We start from the raw sequence: 27,451 nt of genomic DNA, 5'->3' as shown, positions 1-27,451 counted from the left end.
ATAGCATTGGAGAAAGTCCAGAAAAGGGCAACTAGAATGATTAAAGGGCTGGAACACTTTCCCTATGAAGAAAGGTTGAAACGCTTGGGACTCTTTAGCTTGGAGAAATGTCGACTGCGGGGTGACATGATAGAGGTTTACAACATTATGCATGGGATGGGGAAAGTAGAGAAAGAAGTACTTTTCTCCCTTTCTCACAATACAAGAACTCGTGGGCATTCGATGAAATTGCTGAGCAGCCAGGTTAAAACGGATAAAAGGAAGTACTTCTTCACCCAAAGGGTGATTAACATGTGGAATTCACTGCCACAGGAGGTGGTGGCGGCCACAAGCATAGCCACCTTCAAGAGGGGTTTAGATAAAAATATGGAGCAGAAGTCCATCATTGGCTATTAGCCACAGTGTGTGTGTATGTATAAAATTTTTTGCCACTGTGTGACACAGAGTGTTGGACTGGATGGGCCATTGGCCTGATCAAACATGGCTTCTCTTATGTCCTTAAAGAGCCCAGATAGTGTCTGAAATTGGTAGCCAGTGAACTGCATCTTATCATCCTACCTCTCTGCTCCAAAGGACTCTCAGCTAACAGCTGCTGAGTCATGTTCCAGCAGTTGGGTTCACTTGGTTTCTCTCTTACTCTAGGATCTCAGGAATCTCAGTTGTCTCCTGTGATGGGTAGGGTCCCGCCAGAAAAAGGAAATTCAACTAGCTGACAGAGGTCAGTTTTTAGACGCCTGTACCAACTTCCTTTGCAGGCTTCGGGGAAGGGGGCTGAAGTGGTGGTAATGAGGGATCAGAAATAGTCTGAGAAAAAAAATCAAGTTACGTGATTTCTTCCATTCCTTTCCCCAATTACACTTTGAGGCTTGTTATAGATAGAAACATATGGCTCTTTACTCTCTTTACATCTCGCCTACCTCCCCCTTCCTTGCTTAACTGTGCTGCCTCCCTCACAGGCTAGATCGATGGACCTAAAGTCATCAGTGCCCCACCCGGCAAAATAAGATAAGCACCTCAAGCAAATAACATGCTGAAGAGAGTTAAAGTGGACTGAGTGTGAGAGAGGGACTAGAGGAGAAAATGTGAAGTGTGTTTTCAGGTGAAGTTGCTGTTTAGTTGAGGGGAGGTCTTTGTGGCCAAGTTCGCTTGTGGTCGTCTTTCCATGATCTGTCTGTTTTTTCTTATCTAATCCAAAGTGAGCATAGTGGTCTGCATTCTTTCTTGTGTGTTGCTTTCACTGGAATCTTATAAGGAACTCATGAAATGACTTTCATTATGACAAGCTGGGAGCAAAAGAAAAGTTTATATATCTTGTGAGTGCTAGTGAGGTAGCGTGCATCTCTGCATTACAGGAAGAGATGCATTCTATGCACTGCAGATCCCTTTCAGCGGAGGCCACATTACAGCTGGGTTGGAAGCCATGCCCTATGATAACAGTGTCCCTGCCCTGGCACCCCCAAAGTGGAGGCTCTGTCATGTGTTGGGGAGGGGTTGAGAGTAGCTAGGTGCTACCTCTAAAGAAGCAGTAATATATGGCCAATGGTTATGAAATATGTTAATAAAAACCCTCCTTGTCTGATGCTGTGTCCACTTGAACCATCAAAACTATAGGCTGTTCCTTAAATAGTGAGAATTTTGAGAAGACAATACTGACTTTGATGGACCGAGGGTCTGATTCAGTATAAGGCAGCTTCATATGTTCATGGGGAGGGATGGTGGCTCAGTGGTAGAGCATCTGCTTGGTAAGCAGAAGGTCCCAGGTTCAATCCCCAGCATCTCCAACTAAAAGGGTCCAGGCAAATAGGTGTGAAAAACCTCAGCTGGAGACCCTGGAGAGCCGCTGCCAGTCTGAGAAGACAGTACTGACTTTGATGGACCATGAGTCTGATTCAGTATAAGGCAGCTTCATATGTTCACGGGGAGGGATGGTGGCTCAGTGGTAGAGCATCTGCTTGGTAAGCAGAAGGTCCCAGGTTCAATCCCCAGTATCTCCAAAAAAGGGTCCAGGCAAGTAGGTGTGAAAAACCTCAGCTTGAGACCCTGGAGAGCCGCTACCCGTCTGAGTAGACAATACTGACTTTGATGGACCGAGGGTCTGATTCAGTATAAGGCAGCTTCATATGTTTAAAGCAATTCAGACAAATATTCTGCATGAATCTGATTTGGTGTAGGCACTGCTTACTTGTAGCAGAAATTTGCCTCATGGAATTTGCTTAGCATTTTTTGGGGCCTTTTGATCAGAAATGATTAACTTTTAACAATCCCTGAAACGTGACTTACTGACAGCAAAAAGAATATCTCTGAGCAGGAGCAAAGCTTATTTTTCTAGACCACTGTGCACACAAATGTACAGACCCAGATTCAGATGTGTCCACTCTGCCATGGAATCTTGCTGGGTGATCTTTGTCCAGGCACGCACTCTCTCTCTCAGCCTGATCAAGCTCTTAGGTTTATTGTGAAGATAAAATGGAGGCGGGAGAAATTATGTTTTAGCTAACTCTCTGCTTCAGGGAGAAAATCACGGTATAATTACATTTTTATTTAAAAAAAAAACTAGCCATAAAAGCATAAGAGATGCCAAGGCCTATCAATTTCAGCACTGGGTTTGCAACAGCAGCTGGAGCCAACTATATGCTTCTTGGCAGCATCTGGTACTCTGAGGTATACTGCTTCCAGACACAGAGGTTCTCCTTCAGTGTTCTCATTATGTCCTGACTTTCAAACCTGAAACCTTACCACACGGGAGAGATTGTTGGTTCAAAGGATCAGCCTGTAGCTCGTGAGAAACGGTTCCACTCAAGACCCTGAAGAAGTGCTGCTGGTCACAGTACTGACCTTAACAGACCACTGGTCTGACTCAGTATAGGGTAGCCTGAGGAAAGGACCCTTGCTGAACAAATCTTTTTGACCCAGATTGATTAAAGCAGGGGTCCTCAAACTACGGCCCGCGGGCCAGATGCGGCCCGCTGAGGACGTTTATGCGGCCCGCCGGGTTATGGCAAAATCAGACCGGAAGTGACGTTGGACCTAAACTCGCGTTAGCAACGCACACTTCCGGCACTGGGCTGAGGCGGCGGAGACAGAGTGTGAGGCGATACCGAGGTGAGGTGAGTTCCCAGGCCGGGGTATGTGGTGTGGGGAAGGGAGAGAGATGCAGAAGACGGAGAACTGACGGCCCGCGTCCTTGTACAGTAACGGCAGCCACCACAACAGTTTTTGTTTTTACTATAGTCCGGCCCTCCAACAGTCTGAGGGACAGTGAACTGGCCCCCTATTTAAAAAGTTTGAGGACCCCTGGATTAAAGCCACAATCACAGTTTCCAGGCCAGAAGCTGGCAGTGCCGCTACTGAGCTGCACTGGTTCCTCGGGACTTTGTAGGAACATTTCATTAAGCTGCAAAAGTAATGGAAGAAACAGGGTTGCTTCTCCACCTTTTGCCATGAGGAGGGTCTCTCAGGAAGGAAAGGATCAGGGAATGCTTCCCATACATCATGTTCTGTTTTATTATAGAATTGCGTTTCCAGTTGACAGCACCTCCTGCGGAAGATAGTTTCCATCTGGAATGGGCTTTCTGGAATGTTTGGTGCAGTGCAAATTAGTCCCCGGTCAAATTTGTGAAAAGATTCAGATCTGCCAAGTTACTTTATATGTTCATATTCCTGCAGTGTTTGTGTGTGTGTGTGTGTGTGTGTGTGTTTAAAAGAACAGCCTGCTGTGGCAGGGGGCCAGTGCTGGAGTTGCTGCTAGTGAAATACATCATTACAAAGCACAAAAATCTGCCTCCCTCCCTCTCATAAATGCTGAAGTCAAATGAGAGATGGGGAGTAATGTGCCTCTACTGCTATTTGTAGGGGTTGCAAATTACACCCCCTCCCCCCCCCCGCCCCAAGTTCAGATTTCTTATTTTGGAGCCAGAGTTCTGAGGTGGGTGTGGGGGAACCTACCCTTTGTAGGTTTCAGCTCCACCTGCGTCAGTAAGCTTTCCAGCAGTTCATAAGCTTGTCTGGAAATGCCCACTGCCTCCCAGCGACCGCTCTAATTTAGCAATCCGATCTCCTGGCAAGGATATAGATGATATCACCTCAATCAAGGGCTTAAAAAAAAAAGCCAAGCAAACGTACAATTCGTGTGTCAGGCAGGGGTGTGCAGGGAGTTATTAGCAGCCGCTGATAAAGAGAGCTACGTATTTGAACCACTTAGCAAGAGATAGGGAGACAAACAAGGCACCTTGACTTCCTCTTTACATACCAGCATAGGTTGCTGCAGAACATGTAAGGTGATAGCGCAGGTGCTTGGGAGGCCTTGTACACATAGCCTTTCAACTATCCCATCTGGTATATTTGGAGCACAAAAATCATCCTGGGACTAAACACTGGGTTTGTTATTTCAGCTGCAAAAATGCAGGAATAAAATCTACTGTCCATTCTGTTGCCTAAGAGAGGAGCCGCTGTTGTTGAGTGAGTGCTAAAACAAATATTGACAGATTGACCTGACGCTGCAGGCCGTAGAGGCGAGCAGCCTTGGGGCAGAAGTAACTCCATGCTTTTGCGCAGCTGCCCTTTGCTTCTTCCTTAGCAAAAATAGTTGCATAATATTTCTGGCCTGTACATCTGCAGGATAAATGTCACTGTCAACTCACAAGAAACCGCTGTGGCAACAGTAAAGAGAGGCCAGCTGCTTCAGTGCTTTCCCCGCTGTTTTGCCATGTGCACTTGTATTGTGTGAGATGTGGAGCATGGATAGAGAGCGCATGGAGTTTCTGTCAATTGATGCTTAGGAAGCTGGCAGAGTAGGAAGCCAGTAAAGTGCATATGCGAGTGCCATTCTTGTTTGCTGTCCCAATTTGTCTCTTGCCATGTGAATAGTCTAGTACGCATGAGGATGTATTTTTATTTGCTTATTTAAAATATTTGTAGACTGCTTTTCTGGCAGGTACTTAGGGTTGCCAAGTCCAATTCAAGAAATATCTGGGGACTTCGGGGGTGGAGCCAGGAGACTTTGGGGGCGGAGCCAGGAACAAGAGTGTGACAAGCATAACTGAACTCCAAGGGAGTGCTGGCCATCACATTTAAAGGGACAGCACACCTTTTTAAATGCCTTCCTTCCATAGGAAATAATGAAGTATAGCGGCACCTTCTTTTGGGGCTCATAGAATTGGACCCCCTGGTCCAATCATTTTGAAACTTGGGGGGTACTTTGGGGAGAGGCACTAGATGCTATACTGAAAATTTGGTGCCTCTACCTCAAAAAACAGCTCTCCCAGAGCCCCTGAAACCTCCAGATCAATTCCCCATTATACCCTATGAGAATCGATCTCCACATAGGGAATAATGAAGTGCTCAGCAGACGTTTCCCCCCCCCTCCTTGTTTCTGGCGACTCTGAAGCAGGGGACTGGCCTCTCTACTCACGAGTTGCTGCCAGCTTCACAGCAACACAGACACACCATCCCAAGAGGAAGCCTTTCAATCGGAGACTGAAGTCTCCGGAGGTGGAAAGGCACATGGTCCTTTGGGGGCGGGGCTTCCCCCCACCGGCCAGCTGACTGGGGGCGGGAAGGAGTCTGGGAAAGCGGAAGAACCCCCGCTGGGACCTGGGGATTGGCAAGCCTACAGGTACTCAAAACTGTTTCCAAGTATACAGATAAAAGCATGATAAATAAAAATGAGTGATTAAAAAAATTTAAACTGGATTTCTAATAGAACGCTTTTTGAAGAAAAATCTGTCCAAAGGTAGTTTTCTATTTAAGATATACTCCAAATGTTGTTCATCATGAGATAGGGATTAGTTTTTAATTATGTAGCATAAGGCTGTATTCATGCAATGTTTAAAATTTTGGGTAAATGAATTCCATTAATCCATTCACAATGCCATGCTTTCCCTGTGAAGCAGATGGAGCTGAGAAAGCTCAGACAGAAACTGCTCTTGAGAGGAATAGCTTTGTGAGAACTTGCGACCGACTCAAGGTCTCATCAGCGGCTGCAAGCAGAGGAGTGGGGAATCAAACCCAGTTCTCTCAGATAACAGTTTACACACTTAACCACTGCACCAAACTGGCTGTAATGCAGAAGTTGGGGTCTACGGTTTTATAAAAAGTTTTACCTGAGTCTGCGTTACATTAAGATTGGTATCAACTGAGCAGATTGGTATCAACTGAGCAGCCTTGTTTGCATCAATGGCTAAAGGCCAGGGATGTGTCAGGCTTGTCCGGCTGCTGAGAGAGCTCACCCAGTGCCCCTTCCTGTCCTCGTCTGGTGCGGTTTGGAGCCTAGTCGGGCTTGGGAGGTGCTGCACTCTGTGAAGCAAGGGGCTGAGTCTAGCCCGGCTCAGCCATGACTCTAAAGCTGCTCAGATGCATTGGGAACAGTGGTGAGGAAAAAGAGCCCAGTGAATGGTGGTTGTGCCTCCAGGAACCCTGGCAGCCTCCACAGGGAGGAGTTGTTGCTGCCGGTTGGAAAGTGAAGGGGGAAGCGGGAGAGGGGAGGATTGAGTGAGGATGAGCTCTTTGCCAGACTTGACTAAAGTAGTTGCCGCTGGTCTGAGGGAAATTGCTTCCAGTTCCCAGACTCCCTGCCTCGGTCTCCTCTATGCACAAGAATGCTGGGAAAGTTCTGCAGCTGAGCTGTGGGGAACAAACCGTAGAAGAAAGCAGTCTGTTCCCGGCTGCTCAGCTGGATAGAATGTGGCTCAGCGGGATTATTTATGATGGGGTCCAAGCTCATGTTATAAACCAGGGGTGACCAACGGTAGCTCTCCAGATGTTTTTTGCCTACAGCTCCCATCAGCCCCAGCCATTGGCCATGCCGGCTGGGGCTGATGGGAGTAGTAGGCAAAAAACATCTGGGGAGCTACCGTTGGTCACCCCTGTTACAAACGATCCCATGGTATATTGAGCCCTGTTATATCGGGTCTACCATGTATAGCCAAATCAGTAATTTTTAAAATTTAACTGTAAAACTAATCTCAAAAGTTGTTGTTCTAAAAATGAAAGCTTCATCTGGTTGTAAATTCTGATTATACCAGCAAATTATACCAGCAAATCGTCTGATTATACCAGCAAAAATGAGTCTATGTAGAAAATCATGATTTAAATCTTGTCTTACCTGACTAGTTATTTAAATCATGATTTAAATTGACTTGATTTAAATCAAATCTACCCTGGGAAAAAGCGTAAACAATGAAACATTGAAACAAACAAGTTTTTGTGTTTTAAATTGTCAGTAGCAGGTCAACTTCCAAAGGCCCTTATAAATAATTCAGCCATGTACACATTTTTTCCTCCAGCGATTACAATTCCTTAGGCTACAGTTCCAAAGGACTGGGGGTCTCCATGTGCTGAAATAGCCCTAACCTCTCTCACTGTTGGGGCTGTGAGCAGCCTGTTGTGAGTGAAGCATTCTCACGCTGGGAAAGGTCATCCAGCAGTGTAGGTCTGAGGCTGTTCAGAGTTTCAAAATCTGGAATCACCCCTTTGAAGAGACTAGTCAGTTAAATGCATCCTTGTCACTTAAATGCCCCCTTGGAGTTTCCTCTGTCATATGCCAGGAATTTTCATTTGGGATTATACCATGGAATGTAAATGTGGATTTTCTGGAAGAGAATTCCATAATGGATACTAGCCAGCGACAGTCTAATGCACACAAATGAGGGGATTCTGAGCTGGGGCACACAGGCCCTTTAATTTACTCAGAGAATTTCTGGAGGACCGTGGTTATCTAGGAGCTGGGTGGCTCCTGAGTGTTCTCAGCAATGCGGGGGCTATCTGGTTCATTTTATTTAAAGGTTCTTTTTATATCCCAGTCTGCTCCTACAAGCTAGGGATCTATGAAGAACGGTTGCGGTTGAAACTATTTTAAAATAACACCCTACCCCTACCCCCAAGTCTCTCTTTTACAGGTTCTCTGAATTCTCAAGCATTTGAGCAGTCTGATTTATCTTGTTAGTATAATGCTTTAAAAAAAAAAACTGATCTGAACTTGAAAAGAAAGCTCTTTCGCACAGACAGACACCTTTGCAATTGAAAAGCATGGGTTTTTACTTTTGTACATCGGGTATGGAGGGGTTGCGCTTAGGGAATGTCAGACATATTTTTGTACGGTTTAGGGAGTTGAGATGGAGAATACCTGGGCTATTCAATTTCATGGAAGACAGGAAAGGCAACACCACAAAGTAAAGATGTTTAGGGGAATGTCATTTGCAACGCTCAGGTACCTTTAAATCTTAGCAGCTGAAAAGTCTGAGGGAATGGGTTATTGCTGGGTTCTTACTGGTCTGCATGTGGGTGTGTGTTTTGGAAGATCTGCCGGTCAAGCATTTGGTTTCACCATCACCATCACGTGCTATTGCACCCCCAGTGTCACGGCTGGGGCTGGGTCAGGCAAAGTCCAGAGGCAGTCCGAGGTCTGTAGCCAGTAAGCAGGAGGGTCCGAGGCGCCAAATCCAAATCACTGTAGAAGTATCGCAGGTCTGAGGTCCAGAAGCCGAGGTCAGGGAGTCCAGAAGTCCAAAGCCAAAGTCAGGGAGTCAGGAACCAAAGTCAAGCCGGAGTGGATGCTAGAATGTCAGGGAGATGACTAGTTGCTTCCACAAAGCCTCCTCCCAAAGCCCACAGCTATATAGCCCTCTGCTGGCTGTTGCCCGTTTGGGCTAATTGCTGGCTCAGGGAGGCAGCCAGGATCCTGTTACCACTCAAGCATCCTTGCTCTTAGAAGGGCCAGAATCCTCTCAGAACTCAGGGCTCAGGGAGCGTCTTGCTTGTGAGCGTGCCGCCCTCCTCCGATCCCTGAGGTCCTGCCGGAGGCGGTCACGCACACAAGCCACCCGAGAGGGCGAGGCAGGGGGGCTGGGATCTTCTCCAGCAGGAAGCAGGGGCACTGGTGCAGGTGGCAGGGGCACAGTTTCCTCATCAGACTCAACTTCCTCTGAAGGGTCCCCAGCACCCATGACACCCAGCCTTCTCGCCTCTTCACAGCTCTGCTCACCCGTTCAGTTTCTCCCTGGACTAATTCAGAATAACGCGTGAGATCCACCCAGCAAGTTACTGTGTGGTTGGGAACATCTTGCTAACGTTAGCCTAGCAACAATAAATCCAAGGCGTGATTTGATATGCCCACCTGTGAAGCTAATTAGATATTGCCAGCTGCTTTTCCATTACCTGTGGCACAGCCAAGGAGGTTACTAGCACGTGTTCAGGACTGCCTATTACTATTATAGGTTAGGGATCTTCCACGCTTCTGCTACCACATATGGGAACTGCATAATAATAGTAGTAGTAATAATAATGGAGGCCAGACAAGTATGTCTCTCTAAGAAGTGCCATACTCGGTCAGACAGTGATGTATTGAATAAAATATCTGATTTCTAAGTGTGGTCAGTATTGGTTAATTCTAAGACATGTTGCAAGAAACCATCCATCTCCTATTGTTTTTTCCCCCTCTGTTCTCTTTCAAGCAGAAATATCCAGGCATCTTGACAAGGAGGTTGCACCCCCTGGCATCTCCGCTCCAGCTAGTCAGCATTGATAAACCTGTCCTCCGTGTCTTAAAGGTGTGCTCCAGTTACAAACACAACTACAGTATTGGTACAAAACATACAGCAGTGCAATCCAAAGGTCACTGGTGCCCTGGCAGAGATATGGCTGTTTTTAAAAGACCTGTTGTTTCTTGTCAGTTTAATCCTTGTAATGAAAGTGCAAAGCAAATTCCACTTTCTTTTCACATTCATGATCTCCCAACCTGTCTCCTTTTAAAGCTAAAACAAATAGTTGTTGTTTTCTTTCAAAGCAGTTGCATGTAACTGAAGCCCTTCTACTATGTTTACCTGAAACTCCCCATACCATAAACAGGATTAATTTTCATGTGAGATGTTCCTTCCATGGCCTGTGTTACATTTATTGAGAATATTTGAGATTGAAACTGATTCACTGTGTTGTAAGTGACGTAGAAGGAAAGTTTTTTCTAAACCATCGCTTAATTTGGGCAATGATATTTAGCAAATTTTTATACTGCCTCTCCAGACACACTTAAGGCACCTTACAAGCAAAAACAACATAAAATAGTCATAAGATAGGGAAACCTGTTGTAGCCAGAATGGCCCAGAAACATTACCAATTTTATACTGTTGCACCAGAGCCAATCTTTAAGAATCCTGTATTCTCCTTAAATCAGCTGAAAAGGCTTGCTTACTAATGTGTTAAAACCCTTCTGAGGCAGCTTAATTAAGGGTCAGCTGCTTGTGTCATTGGAGATTCACAAGTACACCTCCAAAAATGCAACTAATAAGCAATTGCTGGGAGTGATAATATGGAATTAGACTGTAGTAATGGGAAAGAGGACACTGACTATCCACTTGTAGTGTTTCCCCAATTGAAATTGTTCCCCAGTCTGCTCTTGCTCAAGCTGGGGGTAGGAATCTGTATTGTGCCTTTTTTCCTAATATTGGTTAATGCAGATGGGGGGGGGGGAGGTCTACTGAAGGAGTAGTGTGGGGTGAAGAGTTAAAAAGGAAGCAGCTCTTCCCCAGTGCGATGTCCCCGATCCATATCAAGCTGCCTTGTGTCTGCTTTTTGCAGCTAATGACATGTCTGGGGATCTGAGCACTGGTCCCCAGAGCTGCATATAACATGGCTGACAGTCTCTTTAATGAAATGTAGCTTATCATGTTCCACGTTCATTTGCTCCCACATTCCGCCTTTGACTTCTGCTGCTGTCCCACTGCTCTTGGCATCAGCTGTCAAGGCCTTGACATCAACTGCTTTGATGTATCTCTTCTACCCTTCCACAGCAAACTGGAGTTAAATTGTTATCTGCCTGTAGGGTTAAAGATTCCCAGTCATCCTATAATGACTTGTATATCTCAACTTTGACATCTTGGGGGGTGGGGGAGCATTTTTACATGGGAACCCTGGGAAGATGTTCATGTGATGGCTACTACTTTAACCACCAGAACTGGAGCTGAGGTCCCAGGAGATTTTTCTTAAAGGCAAGGTGAGCCAATCTGTACCAACCCAGTATCCTGAAATTTTCACAGTTCGATTACCTGTGGTCAGAATTTGGGTTATTTTAATCAGGACTGGAATAGTAAAGGGCAAAAGAAATAGGAGTTGTGAAGTAGGAGGGCAATGAGCAGAAACACCTAAGGGGGAGACAGGAACGGGAAGCTGTGGAAATACAGCTGAAATTTAATTTGATGAGAAAAGTTCTCCTAAAGTAGGTACAAGTGAGATTTCATAATTTTTTATTGGTTTTAACTACAAAAGAAAGAAGCATAAGCATAGATACAGAAAAAGAGGGGGGGGGCATATACAGAATAGGAAAAGCGGGGGGGGGGGAGAAAAATACAAATATCAGTTTTAAATCTACCTCCAAATAAAGTATCCAATTCGTTCTGCCTGTAAGTATAGAATTCTCCATATATTTTACCATCTTTATCTTCCATTATAAAACATTTTTACGACGCTATTATTTGCAATACAAGTCTAAACAGTTCTTCTTCAACACATATAAGTATAAGCAAGTCAGAGCAGTCTCAGCACGGAACTAGCTGTTTTGGCTTAACCGTGTTAAAAACACAGACGAGTTTGTTAGTTTAACGCTATCCTCATTAACATAGACACAAAAATTCTTTATCCTTAAGAAGCTAAAAAAAAAAAAAAATACAACATAGTATTTTGTCTATCTCAATATGAACAGTTTCTCCTGGGAGGCATACTAAAAACAAATCTACCAGTACATAACATCTGTGCTGTCTGCCTTTTTAACAATTAGTCCACCTCTTATATCCCTGTTGGGCTAGGAAAAACAACTTATTATGACCCAAAAATAAAAATCACATGCCTGTTCTTATTGAGAGTTCCATATCCAACTACCCTCCAAGATAACATTTCAGGAAACCCTTCTTACTAAAAAGAAATCTATCTCCTGATTTGTAACTAATATGCACCTTCTCTCTCCTTAACACGGTCTGTGACCAATATCTTTATCCTTGACAGATTAGAAATAGAGGACAATAGTTTATCTATCTTATTATTGACAATTTCTTCAAACAAGCATATTAGAAGGAGATCTACTAATTAACAAAATAATTACAATGTCTACCTTCTTAACAGTTATAGATTAACTTGTAAAATTGCCCATATCAATAACAAACATAAAAACTAATATCATTATCTATTAAAAACAAGTTCAGGAATTTATCAGGAAATTATGGCTATCTGCCTTCTTAAAAGTTAATCTAAGATAACTATTTTTACATAAAATTCTTTTCGAAGACTTTTTAGTCCTTTAACTGTTATATCCATAATGTTTTAAACAAGACAACTTACTATAGCCCAAAAACAAACAAAAAAAGGAAAAAGAAATCTCACTTAGCCTTCTGATTTCACATATCAGATTTTCTTACAAAGTCCATATCCAGCTATCCACTGAGAAAAGTCTAGTTCAGGAGGCTCTTCTTTCTGAAAGATTTCCACATCATGATTTTCTGGTTAAAATGCATCTTCTTACTTCTTAATGCAGTCATCCTCGAAGAAAGTGAGAAAAATTCCACAGCCTTTGTTCCTCTCAACCTAGCTTGAATCAGTCTCCATTTCCAGTCTTCTTTTTTAACTACGTCATAGGATTCCATTTTAATTTTCTTTTGTTCGTTTCCCAACAGGTCAGTCTCCCATTTCAATTCCACAGACATCACCGGGTTCTCTTTAGCACTCTGCTCATGTAGATTTGAGATTTCGCTAGCTTTCAGCAAAAAAGCTCTCATTTGCTTCTTAACCAAGTTTGCCAATAAACCAAGATCTTGCCTCAGAGATTTCAAACTGCTTAAAATATTTTTTTTATTAAAAATTTCACTTAGCAAAGCCATTTTTCTCTGTCAGCAAACTCAGTCCATTAATCCAGATTGAAAAGTAGCTCAGAGTCCCAGATAGCCCGTCCTTCCCACTGGAATTTTAGATGTTAGCATATGAATTTCAAGTCAGACAACAAGGAGAAATCCCTTTAACAAGTATCTCATTTTGTTCAGACCATATTGCAGCCGAATAATAGTCTCTTTAACAAATATCCAATTATGATCTGGGTCGATTTAAGTGTCCATATTCAGATTAATTCAAATTGTTTCCAGTACTTAGAGATGTTCTTTAACTTTCCACAGCCTCATTCACAGGGAAATTAGAGATATCAATCTCTTTCCTTTCCTTTGAACTGCCAGTTCATTGAAATGTAAAAACGACCCATTAGCCCTTGGTAATTAAAAGCCGACTTACTTGCATTGTAGAGTTGTCATGCTTGAGATAGAGAGATGATAGATCAAAAGCTTATTGAAGAAAAAAAAAAAGCAAGCGATCGGGCATTCACCTCGTGCTGCTGTAATGGTGATCACGACGGGGAGAGCTTCAGGGCCCACGGAAGGAACAGGAGCAACTGCTGTTGCGCCCCTGTCCTGCTGTAAAAGCCCCATGCCTAAGAGACCCCCCAGGGTCTCTTTGGGGGTGTCACATCCATGGCACCCCTCCCCCTGCCTGATTCAGGGGGGTCACAAGCAGGAGAGCTCGCGAATCCGTCTGATAGCAAGGTGACATAGCCTGGAACCCTAAAGTAGGAACAAGTGTACTGAATTTGGTGAGGTGAAAAATAAATTTCAGAAGTAAATTTAGAAATATTTTAAATAAATATTTTAAATAAATTTAAGCAAATAAATTAGAAAATGGTTGAATAAAAAAATCAAACTTGAATTCTGATAATTTGCCGCATTCAGTCACCTTTATACTTTTGTATTGCAATGCTAGAAGTTCACTTTCAAAAAAGAACATAAGAACATGAGAGAAGCCATGTTGGATCAGGCCAAGGGCCCATCCAGTCCAACACTCTGTGTCACACAGTGGTCAAATTTTTTTTTATATATATACACACACACACACACTGTGGCTAATAGCCACTGATGGACCTCTGCTCCATATTTTTATCTAAACCCCTCTTGAAGGTGGCCATGCTTGTGGCCGCCACCACCTCCTGTGGCAGTGAATTCCACATGTTAATCACCCTTTGGGTGAAGAAGTACTTCCTTTTATCCGTTTTAACCTGTCTGCTCAGCAATTTCATCGAATGCACACGAGTTCTTGTATTGTGAGAAAGGGAGAAAAGTACCTCTTTCTCTACTTTCTCCATCCCATGCATTATCTTGTAAACCTCTATCATGTCACCCCGCAGTCAACGTTTCTCCAAGCTAAAGAGTCCCAAGCATTTCAACCTTTCTTCATAGGGAAAGTGTTCCAGCCCTTTAATCATTTTAGTTGCCCTTTTCTGGACTTTCTCCAATGCTATAATATCCTTTTTGAGGTGCGGTGACCAGAACTGCACACAGTACTCCAAACGAGACCGCACCATCGATTTATACAGGGGCATTATGATACTGGCTGATTTGTTTTCAATTCCCTTCCTAATAATTCCCAGCATGGCGTTGGCCTTTTTTATTGCAAACGCACACTGTCTTGACATTTTCAGTGAGTTATCTACCATGACCCCAAGATCTTTCTCTTAGTCAGTCTCTGCCAGTTCACACCCCATCAACTTGTATTTGTAGCTGGGATTCTTGGCCCCAATGTGCATTACTTTGCACTTGGCCACACTGAACTGCATCTGCCACATTGACACCCACTCACCCAGCCTCAACAGGTCCCTTTGGAGTTCCTCACAATCCTCTCTGGTTCTCACCACCCTGAACATAAATCTTATAAGAAGCCATGCTTCTGTGCCTGTCTCTTTGATAATCAAATATGCATTCTCAGGGAAGCCCACACGCAATATAAATAGAGGTTTCTGCCAGTGCTGAATGTGACATAAATGGAAAACGTGATTGGGGACCTACGTTATCATATGGATCTTTTTCATGGTCTCTGTGCTTCATACTGATGGGATATAGTGCGCTTGCGCCGATCCCAATCGGTACTTCTAAAGCCTAGGAAAAAAGGATTTTCACGCCTTTCCCAATTGGCATGCACAGTACCTCTACTGCACATGCCCATTAGCATGGGTGCAAGGATCCCGCCAGTTCCTTTCTGACCGCCATGTGGATAGGACTTATCTCTTTCCTCTCGTTGGTACTCAATTGCTTTTCCTCATTTTTCTTCTTCTCCACTCGTTTTTCTGCAAAAAAATTGGACAGTGAGTTACATTCGCCGGTATCCCAATCCCCGCCCCCCAGGGGTGGGAACCTTTCTCAACACCCTAACACCCTACAGCCTCTCCACTGTCACATGGAAAAACTTTGGGGGTGTCTCAAACACTGCAAAAAGCGTGGCAGCAAACTCCCACCACCCTACGGCCACGACCTCTGTCTCCTCTGCCTCAGCAAAACCCATAAACCTGAGACTTGCACACATTGTGTGAAATTCTCTCGGCAGACCCGAAAAAAACGGACAGTGAGGCTCCGCACAGCCTTACTAGAAGCCGCACTTACCACACCTACCATGGCGTCCCAGCCTGACTCGGAACATGCCTCCACACCAACCCCTTCCACATCGACAAGTACGATGCCTGCTCGATCCGACGCCAGACGATTGGTGCAGAAACACCCAGTCTTGGCTACTGACTGGGAAACCTCCACTCCTGTCAAAAAACACAGGGAGGGAAAAGTGCATAAGTGACGTAAGGACAAGAACCACAAAAAGGACTCCACTAAGAGCTCTCATGGCTGTCAAGGTGAGCAGTCTACTCTGTCCGACTCATGAAACCAAGCACCCTTCCACCGCTCAGACTGGTAGACTCACCAATTCAACAACTGACGCAATCAGAGCTTCAGACTCAAGAGCTGAGTGCCTCCAACTTCAAAATTGATCTCACCTGGCAGACTTCCAACTACACATCGGGAGCGGAAGGCAGTCCACAGGTCAAAATGCGTAAACCTTGAGACTTACCAAAAGACCCTCCACTTTGACAGCTCGAAAAGCCGCAAGAGCCCCCAACATCAAAACCCCTGGAGGATCATCCTCCTCCACCACCCAATTGGGATCAACAGCAATGGCAATACTTCTATGGGGCTTACCCAATGCTATCCGCTTTCCTGTGGCTTCTGCGCCCACCACCAGACTGGGATACCCAGTCCGTAGTATCCTGCCACTCCTGCCACCACGATGCCCATTGCAACCTGGAGCCCTCAACACTGAAAACCCCTACCGAGGAAGGAACACCTCTAACACCGAAAAAAGCTCTGCCTTGACCACCGAAGCCAAAGTCTCCACTTTGACACCTGCCAGAACCGTCGGAGGGTGAAGATTCTTCATCCCACTCAGAGGAAGAATTGGATAATGACCAATGGGAAACTCCTAACTTGGATGTGGAACCCTCTCCTCCACAACAACTTTCTGAGGATTCCCCCGTTTCCCCTTCAGAAGATCTCCAGGCCTATGGAGATTTTATGAAACGCATGGCACAAACGGTCTCCTTGCCGGTCATGCAACCTCAGCCTGTCATCACCAATGTGGTCTTCAACATCATTCAACGGAATGCATTGATACCAGTGGCCCTACCGATGACATCTGTACTTCTTCAAGCAGCTAAAGCCCCTGGGTGAAACCAGCGTCCTCACTGATCTCATCTCGATGCACAAACCACATGTATAAGATACAGGAATTGGATGCGTCTTTCTTATTCAACCATCCAAAGCCAAACTCAGTGGTTGTATCCTCATCATCGAAGAGGAAGCATACACACTCTCCCCTCCGCACTCATGTGTCTCCAAAAAGAGGGGATGCTTGTGGGATGCTTGTGGCCAAACAACAGGTCAACAGTGTTAAGCATTCCCTAGATGTCTTCTCTGAGACACTCACCACAGCTATCACTCTATAACGGCATGCTCAGCTCAGGATTAAGGCTTTACTGCAGGACACTAGAGCCTGGGTGGAAGACCTTATTTTCAAAGGGGAAGATCTCTTCAGCTCCACAACAGACACGGTGTTCCAGGACCTAGACAAAAGCATCAAAACCTCCAAAAACTTGGGAGTTTCTTCTTCATCTCAACCCAAATCCAAGCCCTGGAACAAACCCTGAACTTGAAAGTCCTACACTAAATCACCAGCAGAGCAGTCCTGGTCACCCAGACCTCAGCAGAGTCACTCCAGAGCATCCTATAGCTCTAAATCTAAATTCTCTCCCCAACAACAACAACAAAGGCAAAAGGGGAGCAAGGTGCCTAAACAGGATCTTTGACTTCCCCCTCCTTCCCCACAACAGCCAGCAACCCAACCTCCCCCTCCCTCCGCCTCCACTTACTTGCCTGGGAGATGATCACCTCAGACCGCTGGGTCTTATCCATCATAGCAGAGGGCTATCAGATCGAATTCCTACAACCACTATTTCCATCCAGACTTGTTGTCACTCCTCCATTGGACGTCCTCCTATGTTGAGAATCTGCTGTTAAAACAAGCCATAGAACCAGTTCCCCCAGATGCCCCCCTATCTGGTTTCTACTCCCAATACTTTATGTTCCCCCCGAAAAGATAGTGGCCTTCACCCCATTATGGATCTCAAAAATTTAATAAAATTCATAATCTACAAGGCGTTTCACATGGTCTTTCAACAGCATATTCTCCCCCTCCTCTGGGAGGCAGCCTGGATGGCAACACTGGACTTGAAAGACGCCTATTTCCACCTGACCATCCACCTGCTCTCCCGACTTTACGTCCGTTTTGCCATCAGAAACAAACAATTCCAATACAAGTTGCTCCCCTTTGTCATCTCTGCAGCCCCACGGGACTTTACAAAAACTATGGTGGTAATTGCGGCCTATATTTGTCTCAAAGGCATCCTTCTTTTTCCCTACATAGACACTTGGCTGGTGGTGACGAACTCTCCCACTTCCCTTCAACACCACCTGGAAGTAACTATGACCCTCCTACAAGATCTGGGATTACAGATCAACACCAAGAAGTCCTGCCTAATTCCCTCCATGAGGGTACAGTTCATAGGGGCTATCTTGGACTCCAACAGGTGCAGAGCTTTCCTCCTTGCCGACAGGGCACAAGGCATTGTGTCACTTACCAGGACAATTCATTGTCAAGGGAATGCATCAGCTCACCAAATTCAGTGATTATTGAGAATGGTTACTTCAACCACGGCAGTCCTCCTATATGCGAGACTATGCATGCAATCTCTACAACTGTGTTTTCTCAGAATATTCAAACTCACATTGCGTACCCAGAGCCAGAGACTCACGCTACTGCAGGAGGTCCTAGCCTCTCTTTCATGGTGGGAGATAGTCAAGAATCTCACGCAAAGTGCTCCGTTTCAGATCCCCTCTCCATCTCGAACAGTGACAACAGATGCATCCCTTTGGGGATGGGGAGCACACCTGCAGGGCGTTTGTGTTGGAGCCCCCTGGGAACCACACCTTCAGGCCTGCCACATAAATTTCTTAGAACTTTTGGCAGTCAAGGATGCCCTACACTCCTTCCAATGTCTACTGAAGGGCCGTGTGGTCTTGATCCTCATGGACAACACTACAGTTCTCTACTATATAAACAAGTAGCGAGGGACGGTATCTCGCAGACTGTATCATCTGGCACTAGACCTCTGGGAGAACTGCCTCAAATGGAAGATACACCCAATAGCCACACATCTATCAGGTGCCCAAAATGTCATAGCAGATGTCATGAGCAGGGGAGGCGCTTCGTTTCACGAGTGGGAATTCAACTGGAAGTACCTACAACCCCTGTTCCAGGAATGGGGACACCCAGACATTGACTTTTTTGCCACCAGGCACAACAGGAAATGTCGAGCGTTCTCCAGCAGAGCGGGAACCAACCCTCAGTCACTTGGGGATGGACTCTTCCTGCCATGAGGGGCGGGGAGCATCTCTTTCTATTCCCCCCTCTACCTCTTATCACCAGAGTGATACACAAAGCGGGGGTGCGGAAGCCCAAGAGAATCTTGGTCACTCACTGGTGGCAGAGACAACACTGGTTCCCGTCTCTACTGCACCTATTGGAGAGAACATTTTACCAGTTGGCCCTGGAACCAGATCTGCTCCTAGGCCACGGAGGCAGGCTCCTTCACCACAATGTCCCTCACTTGAAACTGACGGCCTGGAAGCTACACTGATGTCAGTAAAGAACCGGATTGACTACGTCCTGCTTAACAGCAGAAAACCATCTACGAAGAGATCATACTCCTACAAATGAAAGGCCTTTTTGAATTACACAAATTCTGTACATAGTTTCCCTAATGATTCATCATCAGTGATCATTTTTGGATTTCTATCGTCCCTTATAGACAAGGGCCTTAGCTACACCTCAGTCAGAGTGCACCTTGCCGCTGCGTCTGCATCGCACCCCCTGGTAGACGGCTTCTCAGTTCACACATCCTTCTACGAAGCGTTTTCTAAAGGGCCTTATTCGACTGTTCCCACCTGCATGAAACCCAGCCCCGCCCTGTTGGTACTGAATCGACTCACACTGTGTCCTTTTGAACCCATGGCAACGTGTTCCTAACAACTCTTGGCCTGGAAGTCTGCTTTCCTAGTCGTGGTTACATCTTCCTGCAGAGTCAGAGAGCTAAGAGCCCTCCGGTGCGATGCTCCGTACATTTCCTTTTCAGATGCAGGGGTTTCATTAGCCCCAGACCTGAACTTTTTATCGAAGGTTATTTCTGAGTTCCACCTCTCTGCGGATATCGTGTCACCTACCTTTTATCCCGGATCCATCTTCAGCTGAGGAGCAACGCCTCCATACATTGGACGTGAAGAGAACTTTGTCCTTCTACCTACTCAGGATGCAGGACACCTAGAAGACATCCGCTTTGTTTGTTTCCTATGCCACACACTCGCTGGGAACCGCAGTCTCATCACAGCGCCTGCCCAAATGGACAGTAGAGACTATCAAACTCGTTACCTGTTAGAAAAGAGACCCCTCCCTGACCTGATTTGTACCCACTCAACCAGGGCTCTCGCGGCCTCTACTGCTTTCCTCAGAGGAGTTCTCAGAGGAGGGCTGCCATGTGGGCGACTCTCATACATTTGTACGCCACTACGCCCTAGATGTTCTTCGCACGCAAGGAGCTCCAGTAGGCAGAGCAGTTTTACAAGCAGCACACGTCTGAGCACCTGCAGCACCCTCCTGCAGGTAGGCCTCTGACATGCTTGCTAATCTCCCATCAATGTGAAGCATAGAGACTACAAAGAAGATAAACAAGTTCCTTACCTGTAACTGATGATCTTCGAGTGGTCATCTGTGCATTCACACTACCTGCCCTCCTTCCCCACTGCTGTCAGTCCTTTTTACAGGCTTACAGTGGTCAGAAGGAACTTGCGAGATCCTCGCGCCCCTCCCAGTGGGCATGTGCAGTAGAGGTACTGTGCATGCCAGCTGGGAAGGGCGCAAAAATCCTTTTTTCCTAGGCTTTAGAAGTACCAATCGGGATTGACACGGGTGCGCTATATCTCATCAGTGTGAATGTACAGATGACTTCTCGAAGATCATCAATTACAGGTAAGCAGCCTGTTTTTACCCTACACGTGGAAGTTTCATACTGCCTGTAGCAAAAGGTCTATAGTACAGACCTAGACCCTTAGAAAAATGATAGCCCATCTCTCCTTCAGTTCAGTGCATCAGAGTCCAGTGGACACCATGGTTGAAGTATACACAGTGCTGGTCCAGAGGCCTAGAAAGAATTGCCTGCAACTCCTGTCCATTTGGCAACAGGTCACGTTTCAGAGACAGGAACTGCTGAGCAGATAATTCAGTCAAGCACGCTGATGCATGGAAATTCCTAGAAAAAGTCACAGTGACCAATCTGCACATGCAAGTTGCATGTGCGCTGTGATGTATTTCTTCAAGTGTTCATCCACCCCTAGAAAAGGTGCATATCATTTCCTCATACATGGTTGCCAGTTTTGTGAGCTAATGTTCTTTTTCTCCTTCATAACCTCATAGCTTTGTGTCTTAGAACATCTGTTTCCTTGTCTATATTTAGCACCACTTGCTGGCATACACATGGAGCAGTGTTTGGGGGCGGGGGTTTGCTTTTTTATAGTTGCTTTCTTCAACAAGTCTGAACCTTGGTCAAGGATGCTTTTGCAGAGAATGTTTTTCGTCTCCTCTTGTCATTTTGATCTCTCTTAACTTTGTTTAATCTGAAACCATGTGCACCATCACATTTTTAGGAGCGCCATCCCAGCTTCCAGAAGTTCATGCCCCATTTCTTTTTCTGCAGTTAGATCTCTTTTCTGCAAAGGGTGACTTCTTCCTTCTCAGGTGTGGGAGCAGATGGTTGCCTCTAGCTCCTCCCAATGGTGTCATCAGCTCTCCAGGCATTCGGGAGAGGAATTTTTGCTCTGCCTCCAATCTTCCCAACCAATTTTCTTTTTTGACTTAAAACCACTACGTGTTTGCCCTGAAAGCTGCAAATGCTCTATTGTCTACTCTGGTTTATTCATTTACAGACAGCACAATTCAGTGCACAAAGTACTGGATAGCATTTTATGATTTAAAAAACAAGAATGTCAAACCACTGCCCACAAGGAACTTACATTCTAAATTAGCAGTGGAGAAAGCAATGGGGGGGAGGCAATGGAAAGAGAGAGGGTGGTTTTTTTTACTCAACAGTAGCTACAAAGCCACATTCCCTGCAAATAGAAAACTAACTTATACAGTCCCTACTTTGCTAGCTTTCTACATACAAGGCTTTATTTTATGGGAAGAGCTTTTAAAAATGTGGTCACACACTGCTGTCTGAAGTGGTGGAGACAGGAAGAGCACATAGCCCTGTTCTTAAAACATCCAGATCCTCTAAATCAGGGGTATCACACTCATTTGTTATGAGGGCCAGATCAGACATAAATGAGACCTTGTTGGGCCAAGCCGGGTTGTGTCAGGCCGGGCCATGTGTGTACCTATTTAAGATTAGGTAGCAGAGATATAAACTTTTTAAAGGACACAGACAAACATGAGTGAAGATTTAAAAAAAAACCCTTAAAATAAAACATACTTAAAACATTAGCACTCGTTGGTTTTAAAGGTGCTTTCTCTGTATCTCTCCCATGGGATCCAGGGAACTGGGCAAAGGAAGCTCTGGCTCTTTCCCTCCCTCCCCAGAGGACCAGGAGGGGGAGGAGCCTCGGCCAATAGAAGGAAGAGAGGTCTGGCTCAGTAGCTCTGCTGTGTGATTGAGAGAGCCTGGCAAAGCAAGCTATCCCTCCCTTCGTCCCCAAGGGAGTAGCCTCAGTCAATGGAGAAAATACGGGCTTTGCTCTGTAGCTCCTGTGCAATTGAGCAAGCCTTGCAAAGCAAGCTTGAGATGCAGAAGGAAGCAAGAGAGGGGGAGAAGGAAGCAGATGACAGCCAGTTGCTCAGGGGCCTGACAGGAGCCCTCTGGGGGCCTAATTGAGCCCCTGGGCAACATGTTTGACACCCCCGCTCTAAATAATTCCTTCTCCCCTTGTAGAATCGGTATAGCCCTGAAATAGGGTGATGGGAGATAACTACAGAATCGTCTTGCTCCTTTATGACCCCCTTACTCCCTTTCAGTCAAATTCATAGGATTCAGCTCTTTACCATACCAGCAACAAGCTCCTCCTAGACAAAGCTTGCTGTCACTATTCTCAAAGCCTGCTGGTGTGACTTCCCTTGAACTGTAAACAGATCAAGTTCCTGGCAAAGAATGGATGAAGTCAGGCAAGTCTCTGCTTGAGCCCTACAACCCCTTTGCCTTGAAGGAAAGGCAGCTATAGGCCAGAGAAGGTGGCAAGGGTCATGGTGAGGTCAGTTCCCTTCATAATTTTTCTAATGTCCCCTTAGAATGGCAGTATGCAATCAGGTATAGGGAGACTGTGTTCTCTGCAGGCCGGCCCATGTGAGGATTAGTAATTAAGAAGGGGCTGGTTTAATCAGGAAGCCAGTGTGCTGTAGTGGTTGGACAAGGATACGGGAGGCCTAGGGTTGAATCCCCGCTCTGTTGTTATGAGAGGATAAAATGGAGGCAGAGGCGATGATGTTGTGAACCATCTCGGATCCTCACTGGATAGAAAAGCAGGGGGTAAAATAAATAAATAATCTGGTTACTCCATTATTGGTGTTCTCTTATAATTGAAATAAGGATGGTGACCCAGATTGATAAAATTCGTAGCATATAATGTTTGCCAGAAGTTTGTTGATTTCTTTGAAGGTCCTTATCCTTCAGCACAGTGCCTGGGCAGACAGAGGTGGAAGGCAGAGTGAGTGTCAGGGTGGATGAAGACAGCGACCTCTTTTGTCCCCATCATCAGTTCTCAGCCCATGAGGGAAAAGGGGTTGCAGGATCCAGGTTCAGCCCCCTCTCCTCTTGAGCCAGGATCCTGTCATCTGACCCGGGGCCAGTTGCTCAGTCTGGCCCGCCTCACAGGGGTGGTGGTGGTGAGGGGGATGAGGTGGTGTAGGGAGGAATCCAGTGTGCCTTCGCAAGCTTGCTACTAGTTTTGAGCATGGAAGCATGGAATTGGCAAACATTCCTCTTGCTGCTGCATTATAATTTGGAAAAAATTTCTGCTGTGCTCAATATTGTTCTGAGATGCACCTATCCCACCTCTCCATTTTCTTTCTCCCTTTCTCTCTATTTCCTAATCCCCTTCCACCTCTCCACTGCTTCACAGGCTAAACCTTATCCAACTATTGCTCATGCATGTGGCTCTATCCTTCAGTCCACCTCTTCTAGCTCTGCAGCAGCACTGAGATCCTCTCTTGTTGCTCTGGAGGGAACTTGGTTGTGCCTTCACTTCCTAGCCAATTCCTCAGGACTAATTTTTAGATAGCTGCAGGAAGAGGATGGTCGGCAAACCTGTGCATTTTAGTGTTTGGTGTCAAGGTAGTATCAGCAAATATGGAAACCATAAAACTGTTTCCCAACAGGCAGCCTGGTGTAGTGGTGTGGTGTAGTGGTTAGAGTGTTTAGATTAGACTAGGTGCATCTCACCAAGCATAAACTTCTTCCCCTTCCCTTTCTTTCTCCTCCCATCATCAGTGCTCTTGCAGCTTTCTTAGCCTCTCTCAAAGGCTGCTACTGCTCCGGTTTCTCATGAGTTTGTGCAATATTTTTAAAAGCATCCTTGGCAGTGGCTACTTCTATGAGTTAATGTGGCGGCTGAGAGTGAGACTTCACTAGATCAACATGGACACAAGATAGTTGGTGAATAAGATATTGGATTTATATCCCGCCCTCCACTCCGAAGAGTCTCAGAGCAGCTCACAATCTCCTTTACCTTCCTCCCCCACAACAGACATCCTGTGAGGTGGGTGGGGCTGGAGAGGGCTCTCACAGCAGCTGCCCTTTCAAGAACAACCTCTGCCAGAGCTATGGCTGACCCAAGGCCATTCCAGCAGGTGCAAGTGGAGGAGTGGGGAATCAAACCCGGTTCTCCCAGATAAGAGTCCGCACACTTCACCACTACACCAAACTGGGTCTCCATTAATAAGATATGTCATCCCATTTTACAATCTGAATAGCACCACAGGATACTATTCAGAGCCAAGATCTGGACAGACTCCTTCTATGAGATAAGACTCGTTTGTTATCTGTGGCATATTGAGTGGGCACTTTCATGTAGGTTGTGACGCTTCCTAATCTGTCTGTCCATTCAACTTGTACCATTTAGAATTTAAAAATTTCTAAATTTAAAAAGCAACTCAGATCCTCTTGATGGCATCAGTGGTCCCTCTGGCTGCTGACGTGGAAGGCTCTTTGAAAAGATTTACAGTGGGCTGGCACAATTGCACAAAAGAAACAAAGGCAGTCCCCTAAATCTGTGCTGAAACATAAGCGCAGCTCTTGTCAAAGACACAGGGCCTGTATCGGGCACCTAAAGCAGATGGGATGGGGTGCGCTGAAGTGTGGAGACAGCTTAGGCAGATGGGACAGGAAGATTCAGAGAACAGCACCAAAGGTCCAAGCCATTGAGAAAGGAATACCTACTGAAAACAGAGGCAGAGAACAATGCCAGTCATTCTCGTTTTAGAAGTCTGGCTGCTTTGTCCCAGTCCCCAGACCTCAGAGGGTTGACTGAATTTTAAAACCCATTCTCCATTTTAACCATCAAGGGTGCTCACTTGAATCAAATATCAGTAAAGTCTGGGATGGGATAGTGATAGTCCTGATGTTCTTACTACCGCCCCTGTTGCAAGTGCTCTTGTGCAAGTCTGCTACTTTATGTGCCACTGTTGGGGAAGTTTTTCTTCATACCCCCACCATTGTCCGCAAGCAGACCTCAAGCGTCTGTCAGCCCTACGTAATGGACAAGTCAGATCATGGCATACGGAATGTTAGGCAATGGCTGCTGGACAAAGAGGGGAGCTAATAAATCATTTTCCTTCAATTACTAGGCAAGCAGGTGTTTTAACAGGAGTGTGTGTGTGTGTGAGAGAGAGAGAGAGAGAGAAAAGAGATGAGTTTCAGAAAGTGGTAGGAATCATAATGTTAGCCTGGGTATGGCAAGAGAACAAAGCCCCTCTGAGAGGAATCAAAAACCACTGTTCTTGTAAGAGAGCTATGAAGTATAATGTAGCTAACCTGTGTTTCCCAGTTGGGACTATTGAAAGGCACAGATACCAGAGTATTTATTTATTTATACAGATACCAGATTAAGTATTTATTTTAATGTTAATGATCTCATTTTCTCTCCAGAGTGACTTAACATCAAGTCTCTCTTCATCCATTTTATCCTAACAACAGAAACTCTGTGAGGTAAGTTAGGCTGAGAGAGCAGGAGCATGGCCCAAGGTCTCCCACTGAGCTTCCATGGCAGAGTGGGGATTTGAATTTGGGTCTCCTAGCTCCTAGTCCAAACATTCAGTCTAATCACTATACTGCGCTTGCTGTCATATTCCAGTTGGGACTAAGGAGAGGTCCAAATATTACTCAAAGATGTGGAAGTCGTGAGACCTCCAGTGATAATGAACCCCAGGGTTGGGGTCCTCTGGGCTATGGCAATGTTCAACAAAATTAAAAACAAAAAAGATTGCGGTCTATGATATTTGCAGTCCCTTTCCTACTCGTGTTCTGTCTTTTATTTATTTTTAAAAAATTAATATTTTATTAAGTGTACATATATCAACATGTTTATACATCTCATATAAAAACATTTCGTTTTTTGCTTCTTATACAAATCAAACTGAATACTAACAACAAATAAATAAACTCCTTTCTCTTTCTTTTATTTCCTTTCTTTACCCGATTTCACCCGATTCCCGTATCACTTTTCCTTATTCTTGTTCTAATCCTAATTATATTCTTTTTGTTCCTAAAACTTCTTCTTTCACGTACTTACATCTTTACACACTTAAGTTTTAAAACTTTAACTATCTTCTCTTGTGTCTGCAAGAGAAAGCTGGATAGGGTTACCGCCAAAGCTGGGTGCTGCAGAAAAATCTCTACAGTCAGAGGTCTGATGGGGGGCGGGGGGGGGCACACCCACCACCACCTTGCTAATCCATTGGCTTTAACAATTCAATCTCCATTTTCCATTCCCATTTATCATATCATATGAAGCTGCCTTATACTGAATCAGACCCTTGGTCCATCAAAGTCAGTATTGTCTTCTCAGACTGGCAGCTGCTCTCCAGGGTCTCAAGCTGAGGTTTTTCACACCTATTTGCCTGGACCCTTTTTTGGAGATGCCAGGGATTGAACCTGGGACCTTCTGCTTCCCAAGCAGATGCTCTACCACTGAGCCACCGTCCCTCCCCTCTTTAGCTAACTTCTAATTATATACATATTCTCTTAATTGCTCTCCACTTCTCCTCAAAAAAAGCATAATTTCCTGATTCACACTCTTCCAGACTTTTGTTTAATGACACTGTCAATGAGTTCCTTGCCTCATTATCTGCCGTAAAAGTTTGATTTTCCATATTGACCACTAGATGGCCTAGCGGTAACCAGTCATACTGAATTCCTGTATCACATAGAATCTTCGTTGTTTCTCTCAGTCTCCTCCTTGCATTCATTACTTTAGCTGGGATATCAGGAAATAAAAAAAACTATCGTGGCGCTTCACCTTCCCTGGCCTTAAAGTGGTAAAAACAGGAGGCAGTGAGGTTGCGCAGGGGCGGGCAGAGGAGGGGGGAGGAAATGGGGAGGAGGTGCCGCGGGGGGGGGGGCGCCTGCTGGCTCTGGGGCCGCAGTGGGCCGACCAGCCCTGGGGCCAGTCCCTGGGATAAAAAAGGTTGGGGGCCTCTTCTCTAGCTGCGTATACAATGTCTGTTGAAGAAACGGAACAGTTTTTCCTGGTCAGTTGGAAACTTGCATATGTATGTGCTGTCAAATGGCAGCTGACTCATGGTGACCCCAGCAAGGGCTCTTAGAACAAATTAGGATCAGAGATGGTTTGCCATTGCCTTCCTGTCTCCCATCCACATATCTACCCTGCTTACCTTCCAAGATCCAATGAGATTGGCCCTAGACCATTCTGCCTTCCCTCCCAACTTACTCCCCAGCAATGTTTGA

At 45.4% G+C, this 27,451-nt stretch overlaps 1 protein-coding gene across 1 annotated transcript in view; it reads left to right on the top strand.

Annotated features, from left to right (window-relative positions):
- Window positions 1-27,451, top strand: part of CASKIN2 (CASK interacting protein 2) — a 171,246-nt gene that overhangs the window by 35,429 nt on the left and 108,366 nt on the right. The window lies entirely within an intron of this gene.

This window comes from Heteronotia binoei, chromosome 13 (genome assembly GCF_032191835.1).
Source record: "Heteronotia binoei isolate CCM8104 ecotype False Entrance Well chromosome 13, APGP_CSIRO_Hbin_v1, whole genome shotgun sequence".
Classification (NCBI taxonomy): domain Eukaryota; kingdom Metazoa; phylum Chordata; class Lepidosauria; order Squamata; family Gekkonidae; genus Heteronotia; species Heteronotia binoei.
Note: the sequence above shows the minus strand (reverse complement) of the source record. Positions and strands in the feature narration are given on the sequence as shown.